Source organism: Polyodon spathula, chromosome 3, assembly GCF_017654505.1.
Source record: "Polyodon spathula isolate WHYD16114869_AA chromosome 3, ASM1765450v1, whole genome shotgun sequence".
Lineage (NCBI taxonomy): Eukaryota > Metazoa > Chordata > Actinopteri > Acipenseriformes > Polyodontidae > Polyodon > Polyodon spathula.
This window is the reverse complement of record NC_054536.1, coordinates 9,367,245-9,379,836: the sequence shown is the minus strand read 5'-3', so window position 1 is coordinate 9,379,836 and position 12,592 is coordinate 9,367,245. Positions and strand designations below refer to the sequence as shown.

Sequence of the window (12,592 nt, the reverse complement as noted above, 5' to 3'; positions counted from 1 at the left end):
GCTGAACTCCTCAATAAGCTTACGCAGCTCTCTTTGCTGATCCGGAACCAATTGTTCCCCCATAGAAATCGCTCTTGTGCTCGGGGTCTCTGAACAGGGACCTAAATCATCCTCCATATTGCCTGGGGCTATAAATAAGACCTCCCTTGCCTGCCAGGGCTTTAATAAATTGACATGATAAATTTCACGTTCATTTCGGCGATCGGGCTGTCTAATTTCATAATTTACTTTCCCTATAGCCCGAATCACCTCATACGGCCCCTGCCATTTAGCACACAGTTTCGATTCAGATGAGGGAAGTAGCAGCATTACCTTGTCCCCTGGTCGAAAGGTTCGAATCCGTGCATTTTTGTTGTAATGCTGCTGTTGTCGGTGCTGAGCCGATCTGAGGTTGTCTTGGGCCAAACGACCGACCAAATCCAGGCGATCTCGTAGTAGGAGCACATACTTCACTACATTTTTAGACGAGCCTTTGTGCTCCTCCCACCCCTCCCTCAGCAGGTCGAGAATGCCGCGAGGCTGCCGGCCGTACAGGAGCTCAAAGGGGGAGAACCCCGTTGAACTCTGCGGCACTTCTCTCACCGCAAAAAGGAGGTAGGGAAGAAGCGATGCCCAATGTTTCTGCTCCTGTGTTACAAATCGCCTCAGCATCGACTTTAAGGTCTGATTAAAACGTTCAACCAAACCGTCCGATTGTGGATGATAAACGGACGTCCTGATGGGACGTATTTTTAATATTTTGTACACCTGCTGTAACGTATTGGACAAAAAATTGGTTCCGTGATCCGTCAAAATCTCCTTGGGGATCCCTACTCTAGCCATAATCTGCGCTAACTCGGTGGCTATTGCAGCTGCACTAGTGGACCTCAATGGAACTGCCTCTGGGTATCGCGTTGCATAATCCACCACTACTAATATATGCGTATACCCAGAGTCAGAAGGTAGCAACGGGCCCATTATGTCCATTGCAATGCGCTCGAACGGAGTGGAAATAATCGGCAGTGGGACCAAAGGAGCGGGGCGCACTCGACCTGGCGCTACTCGCTGGCAGTCTGGGCATGTGGCTACATATTTCGACACATCAGTATGAAGACCGAGCCAATAGAATCGAGCCAATATTCGCTCCCTCGTCTTCTCGGCTCCGAGGTGCCCCGCAAAAGGGATATCATGCGCCAGCCTCATGACCTCGGTCCGACAAGACGGGGGAACCAATAATTGTGTTACAGGCTGTCCTGTGCCCGCGGCTAGGTTTACCCTATATAGTAATTGCCCCTTTATACTGAAATGTGGATATACTAGCGGCCCAGCGCCATCAACATCCTTACCTTCAATGGACCGGACCTGCCCCCAAGCGTGCACCAGTGACGGGTCGTTCTTTTGGCCCCACACTAGGTCCGCGCTTGAGTACCACGGGTCCGGTATATTGAGAGGGGCTGGAATAACCTCTGCCCTAGTCGGCCCAGTAACCTCGCTCTCTCGGTCACACTGCGTTCCCACTCCCTTCGACTGGCGTTTGTTACCATTACAGCACTCTCCCACCAGACCCCAGCCTTGTCTCAAAGACGCTCCCTCCCATTTCGCGGTCCGTCTCTCCTTATTTGTTTTTCTAGGACGGAACAGAGGGGAAAACATTTCAGGATGAAAAGGAAACACATCACCAATCCGTTCCTTTTTCCCTTTTTCTGCCACGTTTACGTGTGTGGCTGAGACTGCCATTATTTGCACCAATTCTTTGAATTTTGGCCAGTCTCGGCCCAGAATAACTGGGTGCGGCAACCTTTCCGCCACCCCGACTACAAGGTGACGTTTTATCGGTCCTACCGATAAATATACTTTTAGGGTGGGGTATGCCGCCGTGTCTCCATGGATACAGGAGATGGCCACCTGACCTTGTGGCCGCCACGACATACCGCCCAAGAGAGCTGTCCTGATCAAGGTCTGCTCACACCCTGTGTCCACTAACGCGTGGGTTTTCACATTCCCTAAAACCACGTCAATCAGACAGGGCCCCTCCCAACCGTTTTCCCCCTGCTTACCCGTTCCAGGTGTCCAGTTGCATGCAGCCACGTCACACTCCATAGCAGCGGGGCATGACCTGGCCCTATGTCCTGGCTGGTTACACCTAAAACAGAGTGGAGGGACAGAGGGGGCATAGGTTAAATATCTGTCCCGCTGCTGGTAGGGCAACGGGGCAGGGGCAACACCTCTACCCCAGCTGGGGGCCATCCTCGGTCTCCATGGGGGGGAGGCAAGGGGGCCCAACGGGGTCGGCGGTCTGGGAGGTCTGGGTGCCGGGACCGAGGGTGATGGTGGTGGTGTTGGAGGAGAGGGAGGGAGAGGTTGGTTCCTGAGCAGGGCAGGGGCTGACAGGATCCCGACCCGGGCTGACGTCAAAGAGTCCTCAAAATCTTCGGCCAATTTGACCGCCTCCTCCAGGGTGTCAGGGTTGTGGCGCCGTACCCACGCCTGAGTTTCGGCGCCGACCACATGGCAGAATTGTTCCACCACAATGGCTTCCCCCATTTGTTGAGCGGTCTTCTTCTCTGGGGTCAGCCAATGGACCATGTGGTCGCACAACCGCTGTGCCACCACCCTGGGGCGTGTCTCCGGGGCTCTCCGGTACTCGCGGAACCGCGTCCGGTGGGTCTCCGCGGTGATGTTGAGACGACGGAGGATAGCCTGCTTGACTAGGTCATAGTCAGTGGCGTACTGGTCGCTCAGGGCTTGGTAAGCTGCCTGCGCTTCCCCGATCAGGCAAGGTCCTAGCTGGCTTGCCCAGAACTCCCGAGGCCATCCCGCCGCGGTTGCCAGCCGCTCGAACGCCACCAAAAATGCCTCCGGATCATCCTCCGCCGTCATTTTCATGGCCCGTGCCTTCGGGGCCGACATCAATGATGTTCCGGTAGGGGTCGCTCCTGCAGCAACGATCAGCCCTACCCGTTCAATGAGCGCCGTATAGCGCTCCTCCCTCCGTCTCTCCTCTGCATCCCGTCTGGTCTCCAGTGCCTGCAGCAACTCCGCCAGCGCGTTGCGGTCCATAGTCCCGTGTTCTGACACCACGTGTGGCAAAGTGGCTAGTGGAGGGGAACAGGTATAACGGTGATGCGATGCAGGAGTGACAGGCAGACAACAGTTTCCAGTGACAAGGTGCTTTTATTTATAATCCAGGTCTGGTGACCGTTAAATAATAAATCCCCGGCTATACACAACAATGTGTAAAGCACGGGGATAGCAATAATACAGACACAGTCCCGAACAAAACGAACACACGGTCACCAGTCCTGGGTGAGTGCAGACGTGCTTGTGGTGGGTGAAGACACTGTATTTCGTGACGGTTCCGTGCAGTGGTGATCCGGATTGTGCTGACCCTGGTCGACAGCTCCGGACAGGTGAGTTAACTGTCTGGTGGTGCAAAACGCAGACAATTACAAACAAACACAACAAAACACAACACGCAGTTCTCTTTACAACGAGAGCTCCTCTCTCGCTCCTTCTCTCTCCAAGCGTTAACCCAAACGAAGGAAAAGACCAGCGTTACCCTGGCCCCTATATGTAATCCCGCATGATATCAAGATAAACGGTTGCAGCTGCCTTATTACTTGCAGCTGCCTCTCGTTTATCTCTCAAATCAATACGGTCTTACAACAGAGTCGCGCTTCCCTCCAGGCTGACCCACTTCCCTGACCCGGAAACGAACTGTCAGGCCAGCCCTTCCAGATGCTTCTCCTCCCGTTCTTTAGCGCCCTCACAGGTTGGGAGGAAGATTTATCACCAGAACTCATCTTTCCGTCACAATCCCCAAAAGAAATGACTAAAGCTAAGGTTTACAATTTTAGAAAAGCAAACTATGAAGGCATGAAACAGAGACTAACAGAAGTAGATTGGAGTAAAATAGAGAAAACACCCACAGAAGAAGGATGGTTGTTCTTCAAAAATGTAGTACTAGAGGCGCAAAACAATTATATCCCTAAAGTAGACAAATCTAAATGTAAAACTAAATTGCCAAAATGGTTTAATAGATCAATTAAAAAAAATATTCAGCGAAAAAAGGCACTTTACAGAGCATTAAAAAAGGACCAAAAAGAAAGTACACAGAAAGAGTACACGGAACTGCAAACGCAAGTCAAAAAGGAAGTTAGAAAGGCCAAGAGAGAAATAGAAATAAACATTGCTAAGGGAGCTAAAACCAATTCCAAAATGTTTTTCCAATATTACAACAGCAAGAGAACGTTCAAAGAGGAGATTAAATGTTTAAGAGATACAAATGGCAAAATCGTAGATGAAGAAAAAAAAATAGCAAATATGTTAAATGATTACTTTTCACAAGTTTTTACAAAGGAAGATACTGACAACATGCCGCACATGTCATCCAGTTCCTGTCCAGTTTTAAATAACTTTAGCATAACTGAGGCAGAAGTGTTAAAGGGACTAGGAGCTCTTAAAATAAACAAATCCCCTGGGCCGGATGAGATCCTCCCAGTAGTACTCAAAGAAATGAAAGAAGTAATTTACAAACCGCTAACCAAGATCATGCAGCAGTCTCTTGACACAGGGGTGGTACCGACAGACTGGAAAATTGCAAACGTAATACCGATCCACAAAAAGGGAAACAAAACTGAACCAGGTAACTACAGACCAGTAAGCCTGACTTCTATTATATGCAAACTTATGGAAACTATAATAAGATCCAAAATGGAAAATTACCTATATGGTAACAGGGTCCTGGGAGACAGTCAACATGGTTTTAGGAAAGGGAGATCGTGTCTAACTAACTTGCTTGATTTTTTTGAGGATGCAACATCGATAATGGATAATTGCAAAGCATATGACATGGTTTATTTAGATTTCCAGAAAGCTTTTGACAAAGTCCCGCACAAAAGATTAATTCTCAAACTGAACGCAGTTGGGATTCAAGGAAACACATGTACATGGATTAGGGAGTGGTTAACATGTAGAAAACAGAAAGTACTGATTAGAGGAAAAACCTCAGAATGGAGTGTGGTAACCAGCGGTGTACCACAGGGATCAGTATTAGGTCCTCTGCTATTCCTAATCTACATTAATGATTTAGATTCTGGTATAGTAAGCAAACTTGTTAAATTTGCAGACGACACAAAAGTAGGAGGAGTGGCAAACACTGTTGCAGCAGCAAAGGTCATTCAAAATGATCTAGACAAGATTCAGAACTGGGCAGACACATGGCAAATGACATTTAATAGAGAAAAGTGTAAGGTACTGCACGCAGGAAATAAAAATGTACATTATAAATATCATATGGGAGATATTGAAATTGGAGAAGGAATCTATGAAAAAGACCTAGGAGTTTTTGTTGACTCAGAAATGTCTTCATCTAGACAATGTGGGGAAGCTATAAAAAAGGCTAACAAGATGCTCGGATACATTGTGAAAAGTGTTGAATTTAAATCAAGGGAAGTAATGTTAAAACTGTACAATGCACTAGTAAGACCTCATCTTGAATATTGTGTTCAGTTCTGGTCACCTCGCTATAAAAAAGATATTGCTGCTCTAGAAAGAGTGCAAAGAAGAGCGACCAGAATTATTCCAGGTTTAAAAGGCATGTCATATGCAGACAGGCTAAAAGAATTGAATCTGTTCAGTCTTGAACAAAGAAGACTACGTGGCGACCTAATTCAAGCATTCAAATTCTAAAAGGTATTGACAGTGTCGACCCAAGGGACTTTTTCAGCCTGAAAAAAGAAACAAGGACCAGGGGTCACAAATGGAGTTTAGAAAAAGGGGCATTCAGAACAGAAAATTGGAGACACTTTTTTACACAGAGAATTGTGAGGGTCTGGAATCAACTCCCCAGTAATGTTGTTGAAGCTGACACCTTGGGATCCTTCAAGAAGCTGCTTGATGAGATTTTGGGATCAATAAGCTACTAACAACCAAACGAGCAAGATGGGCCGAATGGCCTCCTCTCGTTTGTAAACTTTCTTATGTTCTTATGTTCTTATGACTACTACCGGGTCGTCTCCTGTTCGTTCTAGGAGCCTGTCCACGTTCTCAGTGATGTGCTTGACCGAGGCTCCCGGAAGGCAGCACACTGTTGTAGTAAGGGGGTCCAAACTGCGAATTGAACTTGCTGTGTTTCTCAATATGGAGTCCCCAACAATCATGACCTCCCTTCTTTTTGCTGTCTGGTCACCACTGTCAATGGGATCCTGGATGTTGTTCCTTTCATTCTCTTGTTGTTGGTTCTGCTCATCAAAATTCTGAAGTGACTCAATTATTTACTGCTTCAATTTGTATTTTCCTAACCCCCCCCCCCCCCCCCAACTATGCTAAACATGATTTACATAGATATGTAGTGTTGCCTACTCTTTTTACCTCGGTAACGTTTGCATGGTATTGCTGCAGTTTTCCCATGCTTTTACCATGGTTATACAATGCATTTACCAGTACCATGTTTTTTTGATATGATTTACCATACTGTACACCCAAGTGCTTTACAATCCATACCTATGCTTTACCATACCTCTCTGGACTAAGACCATGTAACAGAAGTACAAATAAATAAATAAATACTGAAATAACCCTTTACGTTGGATATTTAGTAACTTATGGGCATGTAGGACCATGTATTATTTTCTAATGAAATGTATTCCAGTTTATTTATAAATACAACATAACTTTATATTTCTCTTCACAGTTTATATTTGTATACCTAAAAGGAACTGGTCTGAGCAGTGACGTCGCCATTAATGACACTGCACTTCATCTTGAGTCCTGCTCTCTACCTCCACCAACCACAGATATCTCCACAGTTCCACCTACCAATGTATACAAACAATCACAAAGTCCAGCAAAATGTATTAAAACCACATAAAAAATAATTAAAAACAACTGAAATTGAAGAGTCCTATAATTACATCTTATTATCGTTCACTAGGTTCCCCACTAGTCATCAGTAGTAATATTTTATGTTCACCTTGTATTTAATAATGCTGCATACATTCATTTGTCTGGTGTCAGCATTTAAAAATCTTTACCTGTAAACAGCAAAGCAACTTTGCTGTCAAAGTCACTACCACATAACAACAATCTGAAGTTTTTAAGTTTGAGCCGAAGAAGACAGAGAGAAATATGTTGAAGCTAAATAACGCAAATGCACTAAGAGAGGATTTAGTTTGAGCCATATAATAGGGAATTTAATTCTGAAAGTAAAGCGCATAAATGGGTCATAATTAATCACATACCCTCTTGTATGTTCAGTATAGATAAAATATCCATACATGTACTATAAATTGATATTATTACATTTCTGACAGTTATTTGAATGATATGCTTTATTAAACAAAAAAAAAAAAAAAACCCTTAATGGAAATCTGTACTTTCATGTTTGTTTTTTAAAAAAATCATCACTCTCATGGAATTACAACCTTGTTATGTCCAGAAGGGTGTATGTCGTTATTTATATTTGCTAACATTACATTTGACAATCACTAAGGAGCTGCCTTTGTAGAAACAAAATGCAATACCCGGTATTGTGTTCATTATTGTATGAAGTTTTGTGTGCAATAAAATGATTACAGTTGTAGCCTCTTTAAGTTGAGAATAAGTCGTGTGTTCCCCGTGGAGATAGATGTTTCACAGAAAGTTAAGTGAAAAAACTGTTCTGACAAGGGCAATAAATCACTTGACCAATTAACATTTTTGTTGAACTTTCCTTTTGCGTTTTTTTCATGGAATGGTGTGTGACTTTTTCAGCCCCCACTGCTAATGACTGTGACTTTGAAGAGGACCTGTGCGGCTGGCAACTAGACCCGCAAAATGATTTTGATTGGCTGAGGCAGCGGGGGTCAGCAGGGTCCGGCTCAATTGAACCAGCAGGAGATCACACCACTGGCAGCGCAAGAGGTGGGCAGATTTCCAATATCATTTTGGTTTTTAATAAGCTCAGCCATCCCTTAGTGAATTATTTGCTGTCTGTTCTCATATAATTATGAACCATAAAATTCATAAAAAAAATTAAAAAAAATGATGATCTACAATGTATTAACCCACATTCCTTTTTTTTTTTTTAATTTCTTAAAAATATATTGATTAGACTTTGTTCCTTATAAGAGTTTGCTAAACATTTATGGTGATATACTGAAGTACAGTGAATCATAGTAAAAGCTTTGTGAAAACTGTTTAAACCACAGACAAGCAAGGAGCATCACAAGGCTGCCTTACGTGAGTGTTTGACTTTTCTCAAGACATCTCGTGAATCAAACGTGGACATGTTGCCTTTTTGTGTTTACATGTAAAGCCTCTCATTTCCCTTTGGAATGCCTACTTTTCCCCAAATGCTATGCAAATGAAGAAGAGGGGGAGTGGGGTCAGATTTAAATTAGCCATGCTGACGGCCCACTTAGATTCTCATGCTGTTAACCGTGAAAGTCCCTCAAAATACTGTTTACATGAGCAGAGAACAGTTTCACGAGAGAGAATCTGCTTGTCATTGTGTGTGGCATTGCTGATGGATAGCGCCTGCTTCGTTTTAGTGTTGTTGCCCGCACTGCTTTCCACACATCATCTGTGGGGGGGAGGGGAGAGGGGGTACATCTTTATTACTAATAAACGGTGCCACATCCTAGCGGTGGGTGAACAGTCGTTTGGGCTTTGCAAGGGAGGGGGTGGAATCTGCTGAAGCGTGCTGAAGTGAACCCTGAGTTTCCCAAGAAATAAGTCATGAAAATTCCACACTACATTTTATTTTGAGAGTGGGTTAAACAATGTTTGTGTTGTGCATTGTATCAAGCTGCGTCATCATATCCTCTTTCCTGATGGATATTAACACCCAAGTCTCTTCATTGCTCCAATGGACATAAGTGGAGGATGGACACAGTGTTTTGCTCAGACATAAGTAACTAGGAGAAATTGCATTGGAGTATAGTTATACACATTTAAGCAGCACCCTGTGGTAGATTACCGCGACTGGAGTTATGCGTCCCGAGCTGAAGGCGAGGGTGCTAACGAAAGTCAAAGTCATCTACCACATGTTAGAGCCCGCATTGAGAGGGCTCTATCGCTATTGGAAAACAATTTATTTATTTTCTCATTAATATATATATATAATAATTTTCTCCTATATTTACCTTTTACTTCTGATATTTCGGGTTGGCAGTTTGACTGGCTGATTTTGAGGGAGGGTGTTGTTTGGATCCAGCTGATGACATAATTGTGGAACAGTCACGTCTTTCCTGTAGATTTTCTGTCCAGTAACTATGAATTGAGTCTTCCTTACAGGGTCCTGTCACAGGTATGATTTTACTTGTCCCTAGACCAGCATCAGAAAGTATGTTTAAATAGCTTTTTATGTCATCAGATTAGTTGTAGATTAGAATGTTAAGGGGAAAAGCCGGTATTTGTGTGCGGATTGATTTCAAATTTAATTCACAGTTAAGCACTTTAACGTTACGGCGTGCATCTATGCAAAATAGAAGCCTGCTAGATCTGGACCATATTGGCTGTTCGCACTCAGTCGTTTTCTAATTAAACATAGTACTTAGTAGTACTTTACAATAAAGATGTTTGACTGTTGTTTGGAAAGCTATTTGCAGGTGTATTCTGAAGTACTGTACAGTAGTTGTAAACACCTGAATTCACAAGTTTATCAAACATTTTTAGTAATAGTTTTAAACAGAAACTTGATAAGTACAAACACATTTAGAAACACATTTAAAATGATTAGCATTATGCATAGTTCTAGGGAAGACAGAGAAAAAAATGGGGCTATCCACAACATCAATCTGATAAAGGAAATACTGCAATCAAGACACTAATTTCCCTGCTGCCATCTTTGGACTATGGCAACTTACGTATTCCGATGTGACTTTTATAGCCGCTTTAGGAAAGGACTTGAATGAGCTAATTAACATTTTCACGAGAAACTCGTGTTTACATGTGTAAGTGGGCATTGATTTCACAAGCATTTCCTTGAATCTCACAAGAAATTGAAACTTTCACAGTAAAATACTGAGATTTTCACAAGCTTTCCCTGCCAAGTTTCATGCACATTGTCCATTCATGTGAAACAAACCAACATGTAAACTGGCCCACAGTTAACTATGGTAAAGTGTGGTACATTTGTGAAAGTCATGGTTAACATGAAATACATAGGAATAGTGCTGGCTGCTTGTTTCAAACCTGTTACTCGCACGCAGTGTCCGGGTCTGCAGGGGTCAAGATTTCAAAGGATCAGTGTTTTCATAGTTTTTGACTGCTGGTGCATGTGGACTCGGGAGTCTAATTTGGAAGGAAACATTCCGGGGAAGGTCTTCAGGGATTCCAAAATTCCAAAACGTTAAAATATAAAACCTCAGTGTTTGTTTGTTGTATTATTTTGTAGTTTAGCCTCTGCACTCCCCACCTTGTATATACTACTATTGGTGTACATTTCCAATGTTAATTTTAGCTATCGAGACAACCGTCCTTCCTCTTTGAAACCTACTGAGCCAATCAAACAAGCTTCTGCAGCAGCTGCATATTATATATCTTCAGACTGTTATAGGAAGCAAAACAGAAATATATGTTTTATAGTGATAATGTTTTACAGAAATACATGTACTTCTTTTTAAACACAAACTTACTATCTTCATGAGCTTACTTGATTAGCAACACTTTATCAACAGCTAGTCTATTTTTCTATGCAAAATATATTAATTATGTACATGCATCTATTTACACAATGACTTGTTACAATGAATAAGGATAACATGGGTACACTGGAGAGAGCAAGAATATACAGTTATAGTAAAAACAATATACAATATACATTAGTTAAGAAATTAAGTACACAGGAAATAAGCATGGTGTTAAAGTGAATTAGCAAGCCACATGGTATATGTACTGTAGCACATATCTAAATCCAGCATGTTACAAGTAAAAAAACAAGTTAGTACAAATGAGTTACCCAAAGGCAAATCCTTTTTTTCCAATGGAGTAGTTGTACAAAGTAATAGATATTTTAAAGCTAAAAGTGAAGGTTTCCGTAAGTGGTTCCAGTAAGCTTAGTTAATAATGGCTGATTTCATCATCAATATTAAAGAGGGATGGTACTGTTCTATTACAGAAACTTAATTTTTTTCTGCAGCGACGATTCTTTTCATCATGATGAGCATTTCAATGACTAAAAAATGTTGCTACTTTCTAAGGCTGAGACGATGCCTCCTTGTTAGCCATCGTTTCCCAAAACATAATAGAGCCACTGATAATATACTCAATAACGACTACATTATTAAACTATTACCTCAATTAAATTACATTAGATTATGCAAAACTCCTCTAAATAAACGCATTACCTTATTTTCATCTTGATTGTGGTCAAGTGGTGGTTTGCAATCTGCCTAGCCTGAACCCAAATATAGTAACCTTTTTGAACATGGTGCGAATGTGCATCATGAAAACTCAAGCAAGCAGAGGAACTGGTGTCAAAACTAAAAAAGAAATAAAAATGCACATGCTTGACCATCGATGGTGATCAAACGATATTATAGCTCGATCCTAAAATGGGCAGCAAACTGTAAATACATGATGCAAAAACATACACAGATATATGATTTATGGCCATATGCATTTTCTTTTTGTAGGTTATTACATGTATATTGATGCAAGCAGTCAAGTCACAGGAGCCAGAGCAAGGATCCAGAGTGCTTCTGTATCTGTAGCCTCAGAGGATCTTTGTGTAAAGTTCTGGTATTACATGTTTGGAGGGAACGTTGGCTCCTTGAAAGTGTACTATCATGAAGCATTTAAAGACACTCTTACTTGGATAAAGAAAGGAACCTGGGAGCCACAGTGGAACTATGCACAGGTAAGTTGTGCAGATTTGTTTGCTTGTTTTTTTTTTTGCTTTGCCACTGGGGTTATTGGTTATTTATACAATGTTCAAGGCTTCTTCAGCAAATTAGAGCACGGATATCCATTCATTTATTATGCAGCAACACCACAAATCCAACCCAAACCTCTCAAATATACACTCAGCTATGTAATTATACTGCTCAATGTGCTATTACAGCATTGCAGTTATACAACATCTCCAGCTGAAACTTGAATCACAAATGAATTTGCAGCACATCTCGGATTCGCTAATAAAGTTCCATATCGACAAAGATGCTGTCTTCTTCAACCTGACTGGACAACATTTATCCTTTCTAAAATCACACAGAAGGAACTGTAAACTTTATTATCCAAAACACTGCATCAAAAATCAAGCCGCATTACCCAGTATGCCTCAGTAACCATGCTGTGCTATGCTTGATTTGTTCATATTTATATGAAAAGCACAACTCACTCTGCCATAGACTTTCCAAACATGTATATCCTGTGATATACAAGACATTGCCCACATATTGGGACGTAACAATGGCTGCCGCTAACAGCATATCACAACCGCCTGTTGCTGAATGATTGATTCGGATGAACTCAGACGCAACCAATGCAAGAGACGACAACAATTTCCTCTGCAACTAGAAAATATCCTCTTGGAAGACTGTTAGACTTAAAACTGTAAAATGAAATTAGGCAAAACTAATACGGCTAATAAAGGTGATTTATTTATCCTGTGTAAAGAATACCTAGTAAG

General features: G+C 42.2%; 1 pseudogene; it reads left to right on the top strand.

The window, feature by feature from the left end:
• LOC121307718 overlaps window positions 1-12,592 on the top strand; it is a 69,517-nt pseudogene that overhangs the window by 28,397 nt on the left and 28,528 nt on the right.